Source organism: Cynocephalus volans, chromosome 1, assembly GCF_027409185.1.
Source record: "Cynocephalus volans isolate mCynVol1 chromosome 1, mCynVol1.pri, whole genome shotgun sequence".
NCBI lineage: Eukaryota > Metazoa > Chordata > Mammalia > Dermoptera > Cynocephalidae > Cynocephalus > Cynocephalus volans.
The window spans coordinates 180413665-180431655 of NC_084460.1; the positions used below are offsets into that span (position 1 = coordinate 180413665).

The window sequence follows — 17991 nt, forward strand, 5'->3', positions numbered from 1 at the left end:
GTCACTGCCTCTGTTTCCATGACCCTTCAGCACAGTCAGCAGAGGTGATCACTCCCTCCTCCTCAGAAATTCCCTTGGCTTCTGTGACACCCCGTCGCTTGGTTTCTTCCTTCCGCACTGACTTACTCCTCAGCCTCCTGGCCTCACTTCTCTGCTGGATATCCAAACATTGACGTGACCCAGGGCCCAGCCCTTGACCCTCTTGTACTGTTCTCTAGGTGAAGCCAAGCAACTGATGGCTCCACATTCCAGCTCTATGCTAAGGACACACAAATTTATACCTCCAGCTAGTACCCTTCCACCAAGGTCCAAAACTGTATCTCTCCCAAACACCTTCTTTGTATGTCTTCAATAAATTTTTACTTTTAAATAATCACAAACTTAACAGAAAAGTTGAACTACCATACAAAGAACCTTTTTTCTGAATGATTTCCCAGTGCCCCATCACCCCTAAATATGTTCATGTTTATTTCCTACAAACAGGGATATTCTACTACCTAACTACAATACAACCATCAAAATCAGGAAATTCAGGAAATTAACTCTGATACATTAATACTGTCTGATCCTCTGACCTCCTTCAAGTTTTGTGGGCCATGTCCACTATGGTAAAAGATCAAGTTCAGAATCACGAATAGCGTTCAGTTGTTGTTTCCCTTTAGTCTCTTTCATTCTTGAACTCTGACCTTCATGACCTTGACACTTGCGACTACAGGCCAGTTATTTTGTAGAATGGCCCTCACTTTGGTTATGCACATTTGGCAAGAATGTCGCAGATGTAATGCTGTCTTCTTGTTGCTCCCTGTTGAGTGGCATGAGATTCTGCTTTGTCTCATTATCAATGATGTTCAATTTCATCATTTAAGATGACCTCACCAGGATTTGCCACTGTAAAGTCACTCTTTTCCTCTTTGTAATTAGTAAGTATTTTGCAGTGAGATACTTCGGAACTATGTAAATATCCTGCTCTTCATCAAACTTTCAATTTATTCAGTACATAAAAAAAGAAATCACAAGCATGGACTCATGATTTCTTTTTCTATTCAATGTGTTATAATCCACTCCCAGCATGAGTTCTATTGGTGCTCAGATTATCCCCATTTCGGCCAGTCCTTTTGACCTGCCCAGTGTTCTTTGAGCACTTCTGTGCCTTCCTGCATAACATGTTCCAAACTTACTTTGTACTCTCCCTGCCCCTGCCCCTGCCCTGCCATAAGCCATTCCCCAAGTTTGAGAATGCAAAAATACTCACTGTCTTTCCTCTGCTCTCACAGCACAATTATCAACACAGAAGACCGACTTCTGACTTCTGTGACCAAACTGGGGGTGGTTCCCCCCACCAGCAAGCAAGCAACCAGTTCCACAGCAGACACCAGCTGGGTGTCCTCTAATTCAATTCTGATACTATCTACCTGGAGATAGCAAGAGATCCCACAGGTTGAGGGCTCAGTCCCCAAAACTGCACCACCACCACCCCCCAGATGCCAGTCACAAACCCAAGCCTCTGGAACTTCTGACCAACCAGCTATAAATCAGGGTTCCCACAACCTCCTGCTTGGATTTGATTAGTCTGCTTGAGCAGCTCACAGAACTCAGGGAAACTTGTCCTTACATTTACTGGTTTATGACAAAGAACATTACAAAGGATACAGATGAAGAGATGCATAGGGTGAGACATAGGGATGGGGTGTGGAGCTTCCATGTCCTCCCCAGGCACCGACCTCCGGGAACCTCCATGTGTTTGCTGTCCGGAAGCTCCCCAAACCCTTTGCTCTTGGGTTTTTTAATGGAGGCCTCACTACATCGGCATAACTGAAGCATGGACAACCTTGTAGAAATGTGACTGGACAAAAAGACTGTAGTCTAACGTTAATAGACTGGGTGGGGAACCCAACAAGGCCTGTTTGTTCAGGTTCTTTTGACATCTCTGTGCAGCATTCCTCCCTCCTGGGTCGGGGATGAGACCCCTTCTGAAATGGGGGTTTATGATCTACAATCAACTAAGGTAGGTCTGCCTCGGGAGAAAAAGGAGCAGGTGAAAAGAGGGCAGGAGAAGATTAGAGAGTATCATGAGCGAGGAACTGTGGACAAAAACCAGTATATAAATATCATAACATCACACCAGGGAACCCAGTTCCTTTTACTACGGAATTATACTTAGAATCAAAGATCTGGACACTATGTGTTCTCATCACTACTAGAGTGTTGCCAGGCCTTTCTGAGGGCAGAGCTGGGGGGAAAATACACACACGCATGTGCAAATGCGTGCACACACACACACCTCAGAGGACAGTTAGAGGGAAAAACATACACATACACCCACATATACACACATTTATATGTGTGTTTATTTCTATATCTATATCTATCTATCTTTCTATGAATTATCTATTTATCAAAAATGATGAGTTCACATCAATGCCTCTAATTCCAACCCCACACTCCAGAGTTAGTTCTAGTTTCTCCCTTTCGGTATTTGTAGCTTCCTTCTTGAAGACTGAGAACCCTAGCTCCCATTATCCTTAATAGATTTGTAGTTTGGTCAATCGCCTGCATGTAACCAATCTCTCATGCCCTCGACACCCACTTCCCAGTATGGATGCCCTCCTCAGCCCACCTGAGCTCTAATACCCTCTCCCGGCTGTCCCCTTGAGAATTCCCTCCTCATTCCTCTCAGGCTCAGATCCTCACACTTCCCCCAATATAGACGTCCCCTTTGCCCAACACTTCCCAGGTTGCCCCCATGGGTACCCCCTCACCCTGCTCACAGGTACTGTCACCTGCAATGGGCTTCCATGCTCTTCCTCCCAGCCCTTGCTGGCATGGTCGCCCACCTGGCAATGCCTACCTACAGGCTTTAGGATTCTCTCACGTCCTTCCTGACTCTCTTCACCTGAGCATCAATAGGCATCTCAAACTTAGCTCTATAAAACAGCATTTGGTTTCCATCCTCTACCCTCAACTGTTTCTATCTCGGTCTTTCCCACATTGATTCATGATACCACCAGCCAGCCCATTGCTCAAGCCCACAGTACAAATCATCCATGATTCTGTGAGGGACGCTTTCCTTTCCTTCCTTGGCTGGTACCTGCTCCAGGGCCTTTTGGACTTTAGCATTTGCTTTTCTTCCAGCCTGGCCCTCTTGGAACTCTGGCCCAGGATTCCCATTGTTTAGGTCTCAGCCCAGATGTCCTCAGCAAGGGAGCCCTTCCAGACCGGCTTGTTTAATGCAGCTCTCCCGGGCACTCTCTCACTCGCCACCTGGCTACTTTGTCCTCATGTCACTCTGAAATTATCCTGTTCACTTATGGGCTTGTGTCTGCACCACCTCCCCCCCTTAAATGTATACCCCACGAGACAGCAGCAGCTTGGCCTGTGTCCATCACCTACAACAGTGAGCATGGGTGGCGCTCAATAAATATTTACTGAATGAATGAACAAATGTGCATTTTTTTAAATGACTTTTTTATATATAGTTATATAAATTTATATTTATATATTTATATACAGAAAATTAAGCATATAGTTCAGAGATCTCCCATATACTCCCTTTCCCCCACTCTCACAGTTTCCCCTTGATATGAACTGAATTGTGTCTCCCAAACTTACATGTATTAGAAACTTAACTTCCACTGTGACAGGGTTTAGAGGGTGGGAAATCCTGTCATGGTAATTGAAAGGTAGGGCCTTGAAGAGGTGATTAGATTGTGAAGACCGTGCCTTAGTGAATGGATTAATTCATTGACAGTTTAATGGTGGTCATGGGCATGGTTCTGATGGCTTTACAAGGAGAGCCAGTGAGAAGCACTCTCTCTGCTTCTGCCATTGTCACCATGTGACACCTTGTGTTGCTGTGAAGAGTCTCTGCCAACAAGGCCCTTGCCAGATGTGTTCCCTGGATTTTGGACTTCCTAGCCTGCAAAACCGTAAGCAATAAATATTGTTTCTTTATAAATTACCCAGTTTCAGGTATTTCTGTTATAAACAACAGAAACAGACTAATAAACCCCTATTATTAACATCTTGTCATTATGTGGTATACTTTTACACCATTAGTATGGTATATTTTTACAATTGATAAGCCAATATTGATACGTTATTATGAACTAAAGTCTATAGTTTACATTATGGTTCACTCTTGAGTTTTGTACATTTTGTATACATTCCATGGGTTTTGACAAACACATAATGTTATGTATCGACCATTAAAGTATCATACAGAATAGATACACTGCCCCCCAAGTCCCCTGTGCTGCATTTATTCATCCCTACTCCCACCACCTTGAAACTCTGGAAACCACTGAACTTTTTACTGTGTCTATAGTTTGGTATTTCCCAGAATGCCATATTCTGTATGTAGCCTTTTCCAACTGACTTTTTTCATTTAGTGATAGGCATTTAAGGTTTCTCCATATTTGTGGCTTCATAGCTCATTTCTTTTATTACTGAATATTAATTACTATATTGTCTGAATGTCCCACATCTTGTTAATTCATCTACCTATTGAAGGAAATCTTGGGTTTTTTCTAGTTTGGGGCAATTATGAATAAAGCTACTATAAACATTTGCGTGCAGGTTTTTGCATAAACATAACTTTTCAAGTTGTTGCAGTAAATGGATGATTGCTAGACCACAGGGTAAACCTATTTAGCTTTGGAAGAAACTGCCATAAGGTCATCCAAAGTAGCTGTACCATTTTGCGTTCCCACCAGCAAGAGTGAGAGTTCCTGTTGCTCCACATCCTTACCAGCATTCCGGTGCTGTCAGGCTTCTGGATTTTAGCCATTCTAATAAGTGTTTAGTGATACCTCATTGCTGTTTTGATTTGCAGTTTTCTAATGACATATGATGTCAAGAATCATTTTATATGCTTGTCATCTCTCTCTCTCTTTTTTTTTTTTTTTTTGTTTGTTTTTTTGGTGAAGGCTCAGTTCAGATTCTTTGCCCACTTTTTAATTGGGTTGTTTGTTTTCTTAATGTTGACTTTAAGAGTTGTTTGTATATTTTGGATACAAGTCCTTTATTTTTTAAAAATTTTTATTGAATCAAAATTGATTATACATATTTTTGGAGTTCAACATTGAGATATGTTGATCAAATCAATATTTCTAGCATATATATTGTTACAAATTGTAATTATTCTTTATGCCCCTTGTCCAATCTCTCCCCATCCCCCTCGCCCTCCCCCTCCCCCCTCTAATCACCCTAGATTTCTTCTCTCCCTCTGAAAGAATAATGGTTACTTTGTTGATTTGCTGCCCAAATGGTCTGTCCAGTGCTGAGAGGCGTGATCAGGTCCCCCAATACTATCATAGAGCAGATGTCTCTTCCATCACTATGAAATGGGCTCTGTGGAGACAGACATCCTCCTCCTTTCTTTATCTCTGCTGGTGACTCTCCTTGTGTCAACTCACTCCAGTGGCTGGTGGACCATCTGCATGGTGGTTGTGGCATCTAGCTGCCTTCACGGCAGCCATGGTTATCATGGTGGCTGTGGTGGGCCACCCACATGGAGGAGATGTTTTTGGCCTGCTCCGTGGTGCTGGCAGTGTGCCTGGTAGTGGAGAGTGTCCAATCCTTGGTTCCGTGCCCTGGGTCTCCAACTGGGTCCCGAGGTGCTGGCATGGTGTGCCTGGTTGTGGGAGGGGGGTCCAGTTGCCAGATCCTTACCCTGGGTCTCTAAGCATGCCCTGAAGTGCTGGTGCAGTGTGCCCGGTTGTAGGAGGGGGCTTCGGTCCCCTCCTCCATGCCCCAGGTCCATGGCAGGCCCCAAGGCACTGGTGCAGTGTGCCTGGTGGTAGGAGGGGGTTCCAGTCCCCTTCTCCATTCCTTGGGCCCTTGGGCAGGCCCTGAGGAGCTGGCACAGTGTGCCTGGTTGTGGGAGTTGGGTCTGGTCCCCAGCTCCATACCCTGGGTCCCCAGATGGGCCCCAGCACACTGGCATGGGGTGCCTGGTTGTGGGAGGGGAGTCTGGTCCCCTTCTCCATGCCTAGGGCCCCTGGGCAGCACCCTGATGCAGAGTCCCAGCATGCCTGGCTGTGGGAGGGGGATCCAGCCCCCTTATCCATGCCCTGGGTCCCCTGGCGGGCCACAAGGTACTAGCATGATGTGCCTGGTTATGGGAGGGGGGTCTGGTATCATTCTCCATGCCTCGGGTCCCTGGGTGGGTCCCAAGGTGCTAGTGCTGTGTGCCTGGTTGTGGGAGGGGGTTTGGTCCTTAACTGCTAGCCCCAGCTCCCTGGGTGGGCCCCTAGGCATTGGTGGTATGCCCGTATGTGGGAGTGGGGTCCGGTCTTTGGCTCCAATCCTCGGGTTCCCGGGTGGCACCCCAAGGTGCTGGTGGTGTGAGTGGCTGTGGGCATGTCCCCTGGTGGGCCCAAGGCATTCATGGTGTGCCTGGGCCGGAACTAAGTTTTTGTCCTTTGCTTGCTTCTAAAATGGGGGAACTTCCTGTGGGAACCAGTACTTGAGCTGTGTGGTTGAGGTAAATTGCTGCTTTGCTGCTGTTTCCCTAGAGAAGGCTTTTTGTGCACCTCAGGGTTTAATGGTTGACCTTATAGGTACTTCCAGCTCTCCGGGTACTTGGTGCACCTGGGTTGTGTAGAAACTCTGATCTGGGCCTGAGTTGTTTCATCAAACTGCACCCCATGCAATTCTGCTTTCCCAACCAGTCTCCTCTGAATGGTCCTGTGCTGATTGGGTGATGGATCAGCTGTCCTTGCTGTGTCCCAGTGTTCTCCCGGTGGGCCTGTCTCCCCCACCACCCATGCTCCAAACACTTCCCATGGGATGGGCCCTGCGCTGGTCCCTTGTGATGACTCACCAGCCTCTGAGTGGCTCCCTTTTTTCAGCTGTTGTGGCTCCTTGCTCCTGCATGGGTCCACAGGAACTCTGTCAGTGGTCTTACTATCCTGGGGGCCACCAAGTCCTCTTCTCCCCTTCCGCCTCCAAGTGATTCCATCTAAAGGGCACAGCTGTGGCTCCTGTGGGCTCCTGCTCCATGTGCTCCAGCATTAAAGCGGGCATGGCCCAAAACACTGAGAGCAGTTTTTTCTTTCTCTCTTCATGGTTTCTCCTGCCTTTGTGCACTCCATAGGTCTCTCCTCCTCTTCACCTGAGCTCCAGCGGCCCCAGCTTGGCTAATGTTACATTTTTATAGTTGTAAATTCATTGATTTGTGGGAGAGAGTGACGCTGGGGACTGTCTATTCCACCATCTTGACCAGAAGTCACAAGTCCTTTATTAGATACATGTTTTGCAAATATTTTCTCTCAGCCTGTAGCTTATCTTTTCATTATCTTAACAATATGTTTCACAGAGCAGAAGTTCTTTTATTTAAATGAAGTCCAATTTATCATTTTTTTCTTTTACAGATCCTATTTTGATGTAATATTTTAAAAAGTCATTGCCAAACGCAAGGACACCTAGATTTTCTCCTGTGTTATCTTGTAGAAGTTTTCAAGTTTTGCATTTTACATTTAGGTCTATGATCCACTTTGAGTTCACTTTGGTGAAAAGGGTAAGATGTGTGTCTAGAATCATCTTTTTGCATATCCAGTTGTTCCAGCACCATTTGTTGGAAAAGCTATTCTTTCTCCATTGAATTGTCTTTGCTGTTTTTTCAAAGACCTGTCGACAGTATTTGTGTGGGTCTATTTCTGGGCTCTTTATTCTGTTTCGTTGATCTATTTTTGTCTGTTCTTTCACCACTACCACATAACCTAGATTACTGTAGCTGTATAGTAAGTCCTGAAGTCAGGTGGTATCAGTCTTCTGACTTTGTTCTTCTTCAGTATTGTGTTGGCTATCTGGGTCCTTTGACTTTCCACATAACTTGAGAATCAGTTTGTCGATATCCACAAAATAACTTGCTGGGATTCTGACTAAGGTTGCACCAAATGTGTATCAAATTGGGAAGAACTAACATCTTAACAATATTGAGTCTTCCTATCCAGGGACATAAACTATCTCTCTGTTTATTTAGATTTTTAAAATCTCTTTTATCAAAGTTTTATAATTTCCTCATATAGATCTTCTACGTATTTTCTTAGATTTATACATTTATCAATCTGTTTCTGTGGCTTATAACAAAATACTTGAAACTGGGTGATTTACAAAGAAAATGGAATTTATTGCTTACAATTTCTGAGGCTGGGAAGTCCATAGTCCAGGGAACACAGCTGGCGAAGTCCTTCCTTGGTGGTGGCTTCAGCAACACAAGGTGTCACATTGTGAAATGGTGGAAGCAGAGAGAGAGCTAACCCTCGGCTGTGGATTGATTGAATTGTGCCCCCCAAAGTTCAAATATTAGAAGCTTAATTCCCACTGTAACTGTTGAGGGTGGGGAATCCTATTATGGTAATTGAAAGCTGGGGCCTTGGAGAGGTGGCTGAATTGTAGGACCATGCCCTAATGAACAGATTAAAATGGTGGTCAGGGGCATGGTTCTGAGGGCTTTAAAAGAAGAGCACACAAGAGGTTAGTTGCTCTCTGTTCCACCATTTTCTGCCAAGTGAGACCCCTGGGTCACTGTCACCTCCACCAAGGCCTTCACCAAATGAGTTTCCTAGACTTTGGACTTCCCAACCTCTAAAACTATAAGCAATAAATTTTGTCTTCTTACAAAGTAAGTAACCAGTTCCATGTATTTTGTTATAAGCAACAGAAATGGACTAACATACTGATAGAGTTTGGATGTGTTGTCCTCACAAAAACTCATGTAGAAATCTGATCCCCAATGTGGCAGTGCTGGAAGCTGTCCAAGTCATGGGAGTGGATCTCTCATGAATGGATTAATGCTCTCCTTGGGGGAGGAGGGGTAGTGAGTGAGACCTTGCTCTGTTAGTTCCCATGAGGGCTGGTTGTTTAAAAGACCCTGGCACCTTCTCTCTCTCTCTCTCTCTTGCTTCCTCTCACCATGTGATCTGCTTATACCCACTGGCTGCCTGCCACTTTCCACAATGAGTAGAAGCAGCCTGAGACCCTCACCAGACACAGCTGTCCCAGAATCGTAAGCCAAATAAACCTCTTTTCCTTATAGATTACCCAGTTTCAGGTGTTTCTGTTATAGTAACACAAAACGGACTAATACATATCCCTTCTCAGTTGGTTCCATTTACTAATTCAATCTACAGCCCCTTTTACCTCTAGGAGATTGGAGTGGGGGGAGCTCTGGAAGTTCCAGGCATCATTGACTTCAAGTCTTGGTGTTTCAGGTGGCCAGCTCCCATCCTGAAGTTATCTAGGGACACAACAAAAGTTGCCTCATTAGAACAAAGAGGCTCCTATCACCCCTATCACTCAGGAAGTTACGAGCTCTATGTCAGGAATCAGGACAAAGACCAAATATCTTTCTATGATATCACAGAACTCTTAGCATATTAATCATAGTGATTTTAAATCCCTGGTCTGATAATTCCAAATTCTCTGCCACATCTGAGTTACTTATGGTTACTTTCCCCCTACCCCTAGCCAAACAGGAGGGGATTTTTCTCTGGTCTTCACCATGAGAATCTCATGGGGCTCCTTGGAATTTAACTCAAGAAAGTGAGGGATATCCCACTAAAACTGGACCCCCTGGAGTTTTTAACTCTCAAGCTAGTCTAATCTTAGCCCCCAGCAATTAGTTAATTACATTTTAAGTTTTCCTATGATTTGAGAGGCTTCTGGTCCCTGTAAACTGTGATACTCCGCATTTGCCTGTCTCTCTGGTTTTTGAGACTGCAATTTGCCCTGTGACTCAATTAATGGGTGGACCTATGAAGAGTTGTTGATTTTTCATTAGTTCAGCTTTTCTTTTGTTGTGAGGAGTGCGGTGACGACTTCCAACATCTTCATGTCGTGGGGTGGTTTGCATCGGTTTTTAAAAATCTTTTTCCTGATTCTATAAGTAAAAATATTTAGTAGAACATTTGGAAAGGGAGAAAAAAAGAAAATCATTTATCATCACCCAATCTGCAATTAATCAAGTTAACATTTTGATATATTTCTAATTTTAATATATATGTTTATATAAAAGTGTGCATGTAGTGCATGAAGTTTTGCACTGGCTTTCTCCCACTTTCAGAAGCTATTTCTGCAATTTCTCTAAAACTGTGGCTGAAAATATTTTGAATGTTGAAAGTCTCTTGTAAGGAATGGGATCCCAGATGTGTTCCCTTCAGGTTCTATGGGGCTGGTGGAAATTCTGCCAACTGTAACAGTAGAGGCAGAACTGTGACACTCTCTTTATGATCGCCCCTGTGCCTAGCCTACAAAAGAGGACCAGCAAATGTTGGTTGACTTTATGGATGAAAATATTTCTTTTTTTCCATCTACAAAAATTGTGAAACATCCTCCTACCTCTCTTCAGAGGCTAGAAATCTGAAAGTGAGATTGAATGCTCAGTTAGAATAACCTAGGTAGTTAGTGTATTTTTTTTCCTTCTCCTTCAGAAAAATTTTAACATTTCCATTTTACTAGCTTTAATGTTTAGAATATATGTACATTTTACTGAAAGCTACCCCATATTCTATTTTGAACGTTGACAGAGTATAAATAATAGGTAAACAAACTAATGAAGGATTATCTGTTTTTCCTGTTCATCTACCTGGAAACATGTTGATCAGTGGTGGGGTTGGGGGGGGGTAGGAGTATGTAGGAAAGACTCATGCAAAAGGGCGAGGGGATGATATTTACAATATTAACAAAGGCTTGCTTGAGTCCGGTACTCTGGCAAGCCTTTACAGCTCATGGTAGGTGTTTTTATCCCTGTTTTATTGATTGGAGAATTATGATCAGAGAGGTTTATGTAACTAGTAAGTGGGGGAGCCAGGAGATAACCCATTCACCCTTTCGTTCGTTCATTCATTCCACACATTTTTAGTGCCTTCTAAGTGCCAGGCACTGTTCTAGCTCCTGAGGATACTGCAGTACACAAAGCCAGAAATCCTTTATCCCTTCCCCTACGGAGCTGACTTGGTGGAGGGGGCTGGATCAGGAGCAGTCAATGGGCAGTAGACGCTAGTAACGTTGCCCGATCTGGTATCCTCGGTCCCACCCCCGGCCCCGCCCCGCCCCGCCCCGCCCCGCCTGGCGCGTGGGTTTCCGGAGCGCGTCCTGCTGCGCTCGCCTCCCGGCCCTACAGCCTTCACCCTCTGGACCAGGAGGAAGCCCCGCGGACGAGCCAGGCCACCCTCTCGAGCGCAGTCCGTGGGCCACCACCCGGCCGCAGTGCTTAAGGAGCCGCCTGCAGTGCGTATCCGGATCGCCCGTGCGGAATCCGGGAGCCGAGGGGCGGCCGCGGCCCGGCTCAGGACGTGGGCCTGCGGTCAGCATCGCTGAGGAGCCACCAGGCGAAGCCGCCGAGGTAACGCGGCGACGGCGGGGACGGGGGAGGGAACCGCTGGTGCCGCTGACAGCAAGGCAAACGCCGCCTTCCTGCGGTCGTTTCCCGGAATCCTCCTCCAGGCCCCCGTCCCTCTCCCGACTCCGCCCCTTCCTCCCTTCCCTCCTTGTCCTGGGGACTCGGGCTCGCGCGCCCCTGCGCCCCTCCCGGTGCCGCCCCAGCGACCCCCGCTGGGTCCTGGGTCCTTTAAATGGCTGTCCCCACGCGGCCTACCCGGGTGTCCTCCGTTCGTCACCCCTGCTGGGAGCCCTCTGTCTCTGCGCCCCGCCCTGCGTCCCCCGCACCCCAGATCTCACCAAGGATGCTCGGGACACCCGGGTACTTGTCGCTGCAAGATGTGAGTCACTTGAAGTTTGAGAGTCAAATTCCTCAAAATCCACCCTCCCCCCCCCCTTGCAAAACTGTGTTACCCTCTTGGGCCTCCGCTTCGAGGTCTCCGGCCTGGCCCCCCGTGAGAACCCCCGGGATTAACCATCTCTTGTTCCCGCGCGGGAGAGAAGTCTCAGAAGGGCAGCCGGGGCGGGAGTGACCTACATTCTTCCAGATCCATCACTTGAAAGCTACTTTACCGTGAGGGCCCCTTCTTACTTGGAGGAATAAAACTGGTGGCGTGCAATCCGGGGAAGAATAAAGGAAAAGTAGTTAGGAGAGGAGGTTGACTGAGAAATCACAAGAGGGGAAAAGCTATGTAGGATGGGGAGTTCAGAGCCTCCGAAGATTTTCTCCAGATCGGCAGGAAAACTAGTATATTCAGTTACCCCATAAGCCAGGGTTTTACAAACTGGTAAAATGAGCGATCTCTTTAAGCATTGTCGTTGGTTTTTGTTGTTGTTAGTTTGTTTATTTTTAATTCTGAGGTTTTTAAAAATATATTTAAAGTTTACGAGTGCCCCAGCCACCAGAAACTATACTGGCAGCTCAACAAAAATCTTGAAAATTCTCCCTAATCAGCAGGAAGAAGCAAACTGAGTCTCACCGTCCTTAGCTTTTTCCTTCTCCGACAAAGGAGCAGTGGGCCTTTGTGGACCTAAAAAGAAACTGAGGCTAAATACAAATAGCCAGGATTTATTGAGCCAATATGACTGTTGCAACCAGGAAGACACATAGATCGGGTCACCCTGAAAATGTAGGGGAGGAAGATGGAAGGAAATATGAAAATGCAAACATTCTCATCTTTCAAAGCATGGATCATTAAATATGGTTTAAAACTGAAAGGTGCTGTGAATATATGCTACTCCAACTTCCTAATGTTATTCATTATGTTTTTAAAACTTAGGGATATTGTAGGAAGTTATTCATTCTTACGGACAAAAAACATTTAAATCTTATATGTTTAAATTCCTTAAATTCTTTCAGCTTTATTTCATTTTTTCCCCAAGTAAAATTAAATTTAGGCAGAAACACCGTATGTGTGTGTATGTGTGTGTGTTTATGCATAGAAAGACCTGTGAAATTATGCTCACCTAATGTTAATGATGGTAATGTCTGGATGCTGGGGTTTACACTTTTATACGTTATTTTAATTTCTTTAAATAAGCATGTAGAAGAATTTTTACCGAACTGAGAAAGATATTTGAAAAATAAACTAGAAATAAATATGCCATGGTTGATGCTGTATGGTGGAAATAAGGATGATTGTTACTTTGCTCTTTATACTTTTTTGTATTTTTTTTAATTTCCAGAAAAAGATATGTAATCGTATTTGTGTAATATTTCTAAATCCAGTTCATTCATTATTCATTGTCTACCTGGCTATATGCCAGGCATCAGGCTCTGCCAGATAGAAGAAAAGACACAGTTGTGCTCTCTACCAGGGGATATTTGTCTATCCATCTGTTAGGAGGAGCTGGAATTTAGAGAAGAATCGCTTCACCCAGGTAACATTCATTTGAGCTAGGTCTTGAAAGTCCGTAGTATAGATGGCAAGGGGGTCTCCCGGGGGGGGGGGGGGGGGGGGCGAAGGACTGGAGAAGTTCCCAGCAGGGAGTGATCTGTTACTTGATGATTCATCTCCTGGAGTTTAAGCACATGTGTGGGACAATAACTCCAGGTAAAACCGCAAAAGTCAGTGACCTAGAATTCAACCTAAGGAGCTTGGTGCATTGTCAGGCAAAAGTGAGCAATGGACTGGGCTGGCTTCATAATCTGCAGGGCCTACCCAGAGCAAAATAAAAATGTGTGGCCCACTCATGTAAGGAGCAGGGAAAAGTACCTCTAAAGGTACTAAAATAGAAAGCTTTTTCTTTTCTTCCATGGTCTCATTCTCTCTTTCAACTTGTCATGTTTTGTATTTGCTATTTAATATCATTCTAAGTAAAATAATAAAATAAAAATTTAAATTATTAGGATTGATTTTGCAGTTCTTTATACTGTACAAAGATTTAAGTGCAGATATAAGAGTATTGAACTAATCTGTGGAATGACTGAATTAGACAGTTAGTATTTTATAACACATCTTGGGAGGTTGAGTCGGCCAGAAGAAGCAAACTCAAGCCAGACTCAGGAATGCTGCAAAGAGGAAGAGAGAGTTCTCCCCCACCCAGTCACAGAGTTGCCCAAGGGTGCAGTCCCCAGGCACAGGGATACAGAGGGGGCCAGGGCAGTTCCCCACCAGTACCCAGGTCCCTCTTCCCAAGGACCCACCATTCCAACCTACAGCATATGGCCACGTCCAAGGGTCTTTAAACCTCTGGTCTGGATGTGCTAGGTACCTGAGTCAAGGGTGACCTAGAGACTCATCCCCACCAGACCCAGCCTCCAGCCAGCCGTCTCCTTGGCAAGGCAGACACTGCCAGCCCAGGGTAGGAGTAGGCTTCACCCTGCCTGGCCCCAGTCTATGACAGGTCTAGAGCACCTGACGTTGAGCTCCCCAGCAGTGGCACCAGAAAGGCTTCTTTCTGTGCAATGTTGGGACTCTGCCCGTGTGACCCAGTTGGCACCCCATGCAAAGGGTGGCAGCAGTCGTGGGACATAGAGAGGCCAGGTACAGCCTGGGACTTGGCTGCTGAGAACCCATCCTGCAAGGGAGGAGGGAGCAACCCAAGTGTGAGCCAGGCTCCTAGCTCAGCGATTCTACATTGTCCCTTCAGACTTCACTAACAAAACACAAATGCAAAGATAAAAGTATTAAGAATTTCAAGATAGCCACAAGAGAGCATTAAACCAAGTGTGGGACCCTTCTGCATGCAGGGGGTGGGGACTGAGGCCAGCCCTGGCTACAGAGATGAGAATAACAAGAGCCATACTTTAGGAAGACTGATCTGTTTATAGATAGGGAAAGTTTTAAGGAGTTCTATTAACAATACAGGCAGGATGCCAAGACAGGAAATTAGATTTTCCAAACAAACAGAAATCTAGTTATCAGACATCTAGTTCTAAGTGGAGTATGGATCACAGGGACCAAAGCAAGGGGAGGAGGCACTCCCCAACCCAGAGGGGGAGAGTAGGACTTCTGGTGTGTGTGTGGGGGGGGCACTCCCCAACGTGTGTGTGTGTGTGTGTGTGTGTGTGTGTGTGTGTGTGTGTGTGTGTGTGTGTGTTTCTTGGCCACAGGCCAGATGTTCAATATAAGGGTGCCCCCAGCATCAAGGAGAATGTTCATAATCATGCAACCCTTCTGCCATAGAGTAATGACGGGAGACGGCATCACACATCACAAAGATATCTCGGCAGATGTTTCTAAATGGCTACAGAATTATGGGATAAATTGTGGGCAGAGGTGCCTGGATATCTCATGGATGATGGAGTCTGAAGCAGGGATGGAAATTTTGACTTAAAATTTCTTGGATTTCTCTAAGTGAATACCCTGGATGGGACCTGTTATGAGGGCAGACAAGAGAATTTCTAAACTAAAATTGTTTCTAACTGGAACTCAGTCTGCTATTTCATGGTCTTTTTTCATTTTGACTAGGGGCTCAATACTGCCCCAAAGTTTGGGGGGACAGAAGAGTACCCAGAATCTATAGGGCCTAGTGGCTTGGATGGGGACGAAAGATCTGAAGGAGAGAAGGAACAAGACTAACTGGGGCTCCTTAAAATTCTTCTTGAAGAATTTCTTTAGCACCTTGGAATGGAGAAGGCTTTGTAACTTTAACTCAAAATCAAGAAGCTAAGTAAGAAAATACCTTTAAATCTGCAAGCATAAAACTCAGAAACTTCTGAGTGGTTAGAAAATTTAGAAAACACAGGCAAATCAAAGGGCAAGTGACAAACTGGGGAGGGAAAAAAAAGAAAGAGGTGTGGTTCATACCACAAAGGGCCAGTTTCTAAAAAAAGCTGCATAACAATGAGAAAAAGAGCAACAACTCATTAGAAAAATAGGCAAAGGTACAGACAGATGGTTAACAGGAAAGAAAACACAAGCAGCTCTGAAATATGTGAAAAGATGCTTGTTCTCACTCAGAATAAGAGAAATAAAAATTAATATTAGCGTGAAGACAATTTTTCATTTATGAATTTGATAAAAATCCAAGAGGATTTTTATGATATCCCTGCCAAGAGGCAGTGGGAAGCAAAATTTCTGCACATTGCAGGTGGTTATGTAAGTGTGGTAGTTTCTATCAGAATTACAAATGCACGGCCCCATTCCCAGATCTCTTCTGTCTGCCCCTCCAGATGCACCCTCCACCTTCCCCACTCTTTACTTTGCCCTGGGATCCTGTCTTGTGTGGACACAGCCCCAGCCCCCTTGCCCTATGGCTTCGGGTTGGGTTCAGCGAAAGGGGAGCTCCATGTAAGAGAAGGGAGGGAAACACGAAGGGATATTGATTTCTCAGCCCCCTACCTGCATGGTCACCTTGGGCTAACCTTGTCGTTTGGCCTTATGTCATATCTCCTCACACAAGACTCTCTCCTCCCAAATTCCAGGGTTGGCTCCTTCTCTTCTTCCTTCCAAGCCGAGTGTTAACAGGCCCCACTGTTGTTCGCTCCAGGTGCTACACTGCCTTATGATTTGCTTACATCCTGCTCGCATGTTTGTAAATAGCCCCTTGATTAAAGTCATCCTCAAAATATTCTTTTTTAAAAATTTTTATTGTAACAAAGTTGATTGTACATATTGGTGGGGCACAGAGTTGAACATCAATCCTCATGTGCAATATGTGATGCTCAAATCAGAGTAATTATTATATTCAATAATATACACCAGTCATTGCTATCCATGGCCCTTTACCTATTCCTCCCTCCCTTCTCCCTTCCCACTTCTAGTAACCTCAGTTGTCCTTTTGAAAGTTCAATGTGTTATTGTGAATGTTGTATCTTTCTCTCTATCTTTTGTTTATATGTTTATTATTTTAGCTCCCACTTATGAGTGAGAATATATGGTAATTCTCTTTCTGTGCCTGGCTTATTTCGCTTAACGTGATTTTCTCTAAGTTCTTCCATGTTGCTGTGAATGGCAATATTTCATTCTTTTTATAGCTGAGTAACATTTCATTGTGTATATATTCCACATTTGCCTTATCCAGTTGTCTGATAATGGACATTTAGGTTGGTTCCAATTCTTGGCTATTGTAAATAGAGCTGCGATAAACATGAGGTTGCAGGTATCTCTTCAACATGATGCTTTCCATTCTTGTGGATATATACCCAGCAGTGGAATTGCTGGATCGTGTGGCAGTTCTATCTGAAGTTGTTTAAGAAACCTCCATACCATTTTTTATAATGACTGCACCAATTTACAGTCCCACCAACAGTGTAGGAGGGTTCCCTTTTCTCCACATCCTCTCCAGCATTTGTTGTTCTCCATCTTTTTGATGATAACTAACTGTGGTGAGACGGTATTTTAATGTGGTTTTGATTTGCATTTCCCCAATGCTGCATGATGTTGAGCATTTTTTTTATGTGTCAGTTGGCCATTTAAGAGACCCTGAATAGCCAAAGCGATGAGCAAAAAAAAATAAAGCTGGAAGCATAACACTACCTGACTTCAAAGTACACTACAAAGCTATAGTTACAAAATCAGCATGTACATTCTTGTTGCCTTTATCAAAGATCAGTTGGCTGTGTGTTTGTGGGTTGATTTCTGGGTTCTCTATTCTGTTCCATTGGTCTAAGTGTAAATTTTTGTTTCATTGTTCCATTTGTTCCATTGGGCTGAGTGTAAAAATTTCCATATGTAGAAATTTTGGGAGTCGAAAAAAATCCATATGTAGAAGAATGAAACTAGATTCATACCTCTCACCATACACCAAAATCAACTCAAAGTGTAAAGATTTAAATATAAGACCTGAAACTATAAAGCTCCTAAAAGAAAATGCAGGGGAAACACTTCAGGAAGTAGGACTGGGCAAAGATTTTATGAATAAGACTCCCAAAGCACAGGCAGCAAAAGGAAAAATAAACAAATGGGATTATATCAAACTACAAAGCTTTTGCACAGCAAAAGAAATCATTAACAGAGCAAAAAGACAACCTACATAGTGGAAGAAAACATTTGCAAACTACGCATCTGACAAAGGGTTAATATCTAGAATGTACAAGCAACTCAAACAATGTAACAGTAAAAAAACAAATAACCTGATTTAAAAATGGGCAAAGGAACTGAAAAGGCATATCTCAACAGAAGATATACAAATGGCCTCAAAATATTCTAATTTGAATGTGCT

At 44.4% G+C, this 17991-nt stretch overlaps 1 protein-coding gene across 7 annotated transcripts in view; it reads left to right on the forward strand.

Moving 5' to 3' along the window:
* Window positions 1-11113: 11113 nt before the first annotated feature.
* The window catches only part of IFNAR2 (interferon alpha and beta receptor subunit 2), a 32560-nt gene continuing 25682 nt past the window's right edge, over window positions 11114-17991 (forward strand). For all 7 annotated transcript variants that reach the window (XM_063099711.1, XM_063099720.1, XM_063099735.1 and 4 more), the window contains exon 1: window positions 11114-11347. The gene's annotated coding sequence lies outside the window, so the exon portion shown is untranslated. The remainder of the gene's footprint in view (window positions 11348-17991) is intronic.